The sequence below is a fragment of the Phacochoerus africanus genome, chromosome 3, assembly GCF_016906955.1.
Source record: "Phacochoerus africanus isolate WHEZ1 chromosome 3, ROS_Pafr_v1, whole genome shotgun sequence".
Taxonomy (NCBI): Eukaryota; Metazoa; Chordata; class Mammalia; order Artiodactyla; family Suidae; genus Phacochoerus; species Phacochoerus africanus.
In genome coordinates, this window is record NC_062546.1 from 176,897,518 (window position 1) to 176,904,223 (window position 6,706).

Here is a 6,706-nt window from a genome sequence, read left to right on the forward strand (position 1 = left end):
TCCACTTAGTTTATAATTAACTCAAGATTTAAAAAACATTTTTAAGGCAATAATGCAGTTTTTACCTGTCCTCTTGAGACGCTTCCTTTTTTTTCCTTTTTATGGTCGCACCTGCAGCATATGGAAGTTCCCAGGCTAGGGGTCAAATCGAAGCTACAGCTGCCAGCCTACACCACGGCCACAGCAACGCAGGAATCAAGCAGCATCTGTGACCTACACTGCAGCTTGTGGCAATGCCGGATCCTTAACCTACTGAGCGAGGCCAGGGATTGAAACCGCATCCTTACCAACATTGTATTGGGTTCTTAACCTGCTGAGACACAACGGGAACTCTGCAATGCCTCCTTTTGGAGCCCAGCTGTGATGCTATGGGATGTTTAGGCCACATGGAGAGGTTATTGCAGGGTTCCACATGACAGCCGCATCTGGGGTCCCAGCCAACAGACACGGGTGGGGAAATAACCACAGGATCATCTGACTGCAACCACGTGGGAGAGCCCAGGTGAGAATTGCTAAGTAAGAACTGCCCAGCTGAGCCCCAGTCCACCTCCAGAGAGGTAACAATAAAGAAATACTAGTGTTTTAAGCCACTAAGTTTTTAGATAATTCATTAGGCAGCAAAAGATAACCAGAACACCATCAATGTGATCTGGTTACCTCTGGGCCCCCGATTTTTAATTTATTTATAAAAGAAGTAATAGTGCCTGCACCACAGTTTATTGCAAGCACAAAACATGTAAAAGTAAAGAATCTAGGGCAATTAACATATGCACACTACTATCTATAAAATAGATTATCAATAAAGACCTACCATATTGCACAGGGAACTATACTCAATGTTCTATAATAAACTATATGGAAAGAAAAGCTGAAAAAGAGTGGATATATGTATATGTATAACTGAATCACTTTACTGGATACCAGAAACTAACACAACATTGTAAATCAACTCCACTCAAATATAAAATAAAAATAAAGGAATCTAGGGCAGTACTTATATGCAGTTAATAATGTCAGCTCCAGCGATTATTCCTGTGTATCCAAACTATAACCAAAGGACAAATAACATATAAAATAGCATATTTAGCTCTAGGTCAATTCCAAAATGACACTAAATACCTCGTCCTCTCCTATCCCCAGAGACTGAGTGCTAGCCACAAGAACTTGGCAATGGGGTGCTTCTATTTTGGGCACATCCTTAGATGACCTCTACCCTCTGGTTTGCCTGTGGGGTAACTATACATTCTAAATATAAATGACAGTTCTATCAAGGTCACTTCTCTCTCTCCCTTAATCCCAGACAGAGTAACTTTTTTTCTTCTCTATGGATAAAAGTATTTGTAGGTGCTAATTTGCTCCTTGGACAAAGAACATGCTTTTTATAGAAAATGTCAGTTGCTTGAACCACATTTGAGCTATTTGAAAGCCCATTTTGTAATCCATAGCATTATAAAACACCCTACTTCCCTCTTTCCCCCCATTTGAACACACTGTGCTAAATCGAAAGAACTTTAAAGCCTCTCTTGCCAGTGCACCATTAAAAAGAATTACCCTATAATGCCCACCCTGCTCCTATTGCCTGACCACTTAGCTATTGTCTGTGTCCCTCTGGGTCAGGCTGGCAGACAACCTTTGGAAGGGAGAACTGGCTGCAGGGAAGGCAGCATTGATTAGGAGAAGCTTGGGGTCCTGAAGCCACCCTTAGGGAGTCTGCATTTCCCTCAAGCATTAGTTCCTGGATAGAGACCAAGGAGGGGTCATTTCACCCATAGTGCTGACCGCAGCTGCCTGGTAGGGCAGGGAATAGAAGCCCTCAGGCAGCATCTGGGCAAAAGAACTTCAGACTTTGGAAAATGCCAAATCATTAACCCTTAGGTTTTAGTCCTTGCCCGTGATCTGCATAGGGTTGTTTTTTTTTTTTTTTTGGAGATTGCCTTGTAATCTGGATTCACTATGACTAATAGCTCAGTCAACCTTGTCTGTAATAACTTAACCCCTAGACAGAAAGAAAAAAACAAGAGAGAAAAAAAACTGATGTGATGCTGGGGAAAGCAGAGGACTACACACACACACACACACACACACACACACACACACAGATGATGGAACACTTTCTGCATCATCAGTCTGAAGAACTCTGTTTATCTGCATTGTCACAAAACACTCTTAAAATATAACCTGGGCTGTATCTCCTTGCTGTAGCTGTAACAACATTGCCATAGCATATTTCCCATTGTATCTGTGATTAATGGCCTTTAGCATTAAGGTTTTCACATCCAAGGTGACTTTAAATGCACATGTGCATTTTATCCAGGAGATGCTGGGGAAAATATCAGAGTTGCCTGAAAACTAGGACAAATAGCTTGATAACTAGAGAACTAAGAACTCCTGCTTCACGAATGACCTGTTTTGCAAAGCACCACAGGTGGCGCAGCCACTCTCCTGACTCCACTAGTGGGAGTTTTTAAAAGAATGACAATGACACCAACCCCAGGTTAAGTATTTGAGAAAGTCTACGGATTCTATAGTGGAAGAAAGGAAGGAAGTTGAAAATAGGTTGGATAGTAAACCTGAGAAAATCTCCTATAAATGAAAATTACTGATGGGGCATAAAGTAAACCATTCAAGGGGCATAAATAATATAAGTAACTAACACAAGGGGCATAAAGTCAAAAATATACCTTAAATTGCACCCATTAGAGGTTACTTGCAATTCATCATCTTCTTTATTACATGGCTGTTACTAGCCAATCAAAACTTTATGTAAATTTACTACATCTGGTGGCTTTTTCCTACCCTCCTTCCATGGTTCTCAAACTTTAGCATTCATAAGAATTACCTGGGAAGCTTGTTTAAACAGGAGGTTCAGGGAACACTGCCTTTAGAGTCTGATTCTGTAGATGGAGCCCAGGAATCTGCATTTGAATACCCAGGTGGGGGTTTCCAATTTAATTTCCCAGTGGGGTGTTCTGCCCATCCCTGGTGAGCCTCAGGTTCTTGATACCTGTGGTTCATCTTTTGAAAAATATTGTGTTAGCTGAGAAGATGGTTCTTTGGCCTCTATTCTGCTGCTTTGCTAGCTGACCCTGGGCAAGTCACTTTTATTCACTGAGTCTCAGTTTCCCTCTATACAGCGCAGTGATGGATGATGGTGGGAATTAAATGTGAATGCATGACTATATGCGCAAATGTGAATTCTCACCCTAGTTAGAAACTGAACACTTAACTATACTGCTCCTGCCAGAAATCCTGTGCTAGTGTTCAAGTGAATTACCCAAACCTTGGAAACAGGGTCTATTTGCAACTTCAACCTGGTATAAGGCTAATCTTATTTGCAGAAAACCATGAATCTAGAAAACAACTTACTTTCTAACGCTATGGTCTGTCCTGTCAGCATAAATGCTAAGGTGATTAATTTGCATAGAACTCAGACTATAATCTGCTTTTCCCTAACTCTAGTTTACATAATGCTACTTATATATTCCAACTACTCTAACTTAATGTCTAGAATTGGTCACCCTCTCACCATCTAACTCTGCAGGTATCCATTCTCTTTTGGTATTTTTTTTCCTAGTTCACTCTAACCCCACAAAATATTATTAACTAATTTTTCCCATAAGGTTAATATAGATCAGAATGAGAAAACTATGTTTAAGACATAATTATAGAATGTAAAAAAGAATGTGTATATATATATATGTATAATTGAATTACTTTGCTATATGGCAGAAATCAACACAACATTGTAAATCAACTATATTTCAATAAAATAATTTTTAAAAGGTATATTATACCAATAGAAACTAAAATTTCAAAAGTGCCTACTTGCTTTGTATTTGGATCAACAATGAGACTGGATCCTCCATGAGGAATTGATGTAATTATTGAAATAATAAATGGACTTACATATTATGAATTCTGCCTGTGTAATTTATAAATGTGGGCCCTAAATGCTGATCTAAAATGATGTATGATCTTGCCGGCCCCCTTCTCTTTTAATAGTATATGAATGGCGTAATATTAATCTTCGAGATTTGATCTCTGGCCTGGGAACTTCCATATGGTTGTGGCCACCAAAAATATAATAAAATAAAAAATTAAATTTAAAAAATTTAAAAAATCGGAATCAAAGTTTTCAGTTTCTACCATATAGCTTAAATACTTAGGAATTTACTCAGGAAAATTGTAGTATCAAAACCTCGTAGGAGGAGTTCCCATGTAGCTCGGCAGTAATGAATCTGACTAGTATCCATGAAGATGCAGGTTCGATCCCTGGCCCTGTTCAGTGGGTTAAGGATCCGGCGTTGCCATGAGCTCTGGCGTAGATCGCAGATGTGGCTCAGATCTGGCATTGCTGTGGCTGTGGTATAGGCCAGCAGCTCCAACTCTGATTCGACTGCTAGCCTGGGAACTTCTATATACTGCAGTCAAGCCCTAAAAAAGAAAGGAAAAAAAAAAAAAGGCACATTACACAAAAAACCCCAAACTTCAGTAAAGTGCCTTTCTCCTACTTTCTACTTCCAAGGAAGGTGGGGAAGCAAGAGCAACCCCTTAACTAAAGGAGCAGAGCTAACTTCACCAAAATTGGGACAGACCAACATCACATGTCTTTTCCCCCTTTCCCCATACATACCCAGAGAAAGATATTATATCACTTCAGTGGTATTTCTGCCCAAAAATGTGTAACTTGACTCTAACGGCAAGGAGACATCAGACAAAGTAAATTGGAGGGAATTTGCCCAGAATAACTAGCCCACACTCTTCAAGAATGTCTAGGTCTAGAAAGAAAAAGAAAGATTTAGGAACTATTTCAGACAGAAGGAGACTTCAAAGATACAACAACTAAATACAATGTATGATCCTGGACTGGGTTCTGGAGGAGAGCTGTTAAAATTATTGGAGCAGTCGTTGAAATTTGAATAGTGATGATATTAATATTAAACTTCCTGATTTTGATCATCATATTGATGTTACCTAAGAGAATGTCCTTGTTTTTCTTAGGACACACACACTGGATTATCTGGGTGGACAGGGGCACAATGTCTTCAATTTACTGTGAAGTGTTCCAGGAAAAAAAAGGTGTAAAGGGTGTGTGTGCAAGGAAGAGAGAGAGAATGAAGGAACAAATGATACTAAAGTAAAAAGTTGGTAAAAGATTACGGGATTTCCTCTTACTATTCCTATAGTTTTTCTGTAAATTTGCAATTATGACAATTAAAAGTTACAAGCAATGCAACAATGTCTGCAAAATTCCTCTCTCTGAGTTTGAGAAACCATCTAAATTTAGAGTTCTTTAGATTTCTTGATTCCAGAGGAATCAGCAGTTTGCATGCTACGTTCTTCCTAATATTAAAAATAGGGACTATGAGACAAAACTAGAGAGGGGATAAAAGTACATTTTTATCAGTGTTTACATAAATATTCAAAGTCTTCCTTAATATTTTTTATACTGGTTTGTAATCTTATCTCTCTCTCTCTCTTTTTTTTTTTTTTGCCACGCTCAAGGCATGTGGAAGTTCCCAGGTCAGGGACTGAACCCATGCCACAGTAGTGGCAACGCTAGATCCTTAATCTGCTGTGCCACAAGAGAACTCTAAATCTCATCTCCTTCTTAACAGGAAGAGACAAGACCCTTAACTGGGGGAAAATTTTTATTACATAAATATCCAAAGGGAGGATGGGGAACCACTTGTTTATATCAGTGTATCAGGCAAGAATACACAGACCTATGAATCTAATGGTTAAGAGTAAATCTTATATATTTTCAGTTAAAAATCCTACCTAGGAAATGGTACTTGTGATTTAGAGAATTTCAAACCCTCATCTTCTCTGCCCCTAAATCTTGCTGCCTTCCTTCTTATGCTAAGCATCAGTCATTTTCCAAGCCAACAATTCTGATCCTCTAGTTATTATAAAATAAATCATTAGCTCCTGGATGTATTGGTCAGCATCTGTTCATTTATTATTTTAGAACATTAACTAGTTCTTGGCCAAATGCTGATCCTGGTAGAAATAGTTCAGAGTGGGGTTTGGTGCCATGCCCCAAATTGGATTCCCAGGATGTTTGAGTGCTGGGACTATGTAAGATCAACCAAACCACTGTCATGGGGGAGGGGGGAGGGACTGGGAGTTTGGGGTTGGAAGATGCAAACTATAACATTTAGAATGGATAACAACGAGGTCTTGCTATACGGCACGGGAAACTATACCCAGACTCCTGGGATAGATCATGATGGAAGATAATATAAGGGAATTATATATATGTATGACTGGGTCACTTCGCTGTACAGCAGAAATTGGCACAGCATTTTAAATCAACCGTACTCCAACAAAAATTTTAAAAATAGATATATTTAAAGCTCAGCCAATCCAATGCCACCATTTTGTTTCACGGAATGCTTTCTGCTTCCATCCAAACCTGAACACGTGCTGGCCTAACAGAAGAGCCCCAGCTCAGCTACAGGGACTGCTGGACTGCAGGCCAAGAGGGCCACTGATGTATGGATCATGTCTGCTTGATCAACGCTCCTCTTCAGCCTGAATTTCCTTTCCCAAAATATACAGAAGGCTGGGATGCGGATCAGCCTTTCTCCTGGGGTAGAGTCAGAAACCTGGGACATCTCTTTGACCTGTTTCTTCCCCTCAACCCCTACATCTCCTGGGAGCCCCCCCCCAACACCCACCCATTCAACTTTCCTTTCTCCAA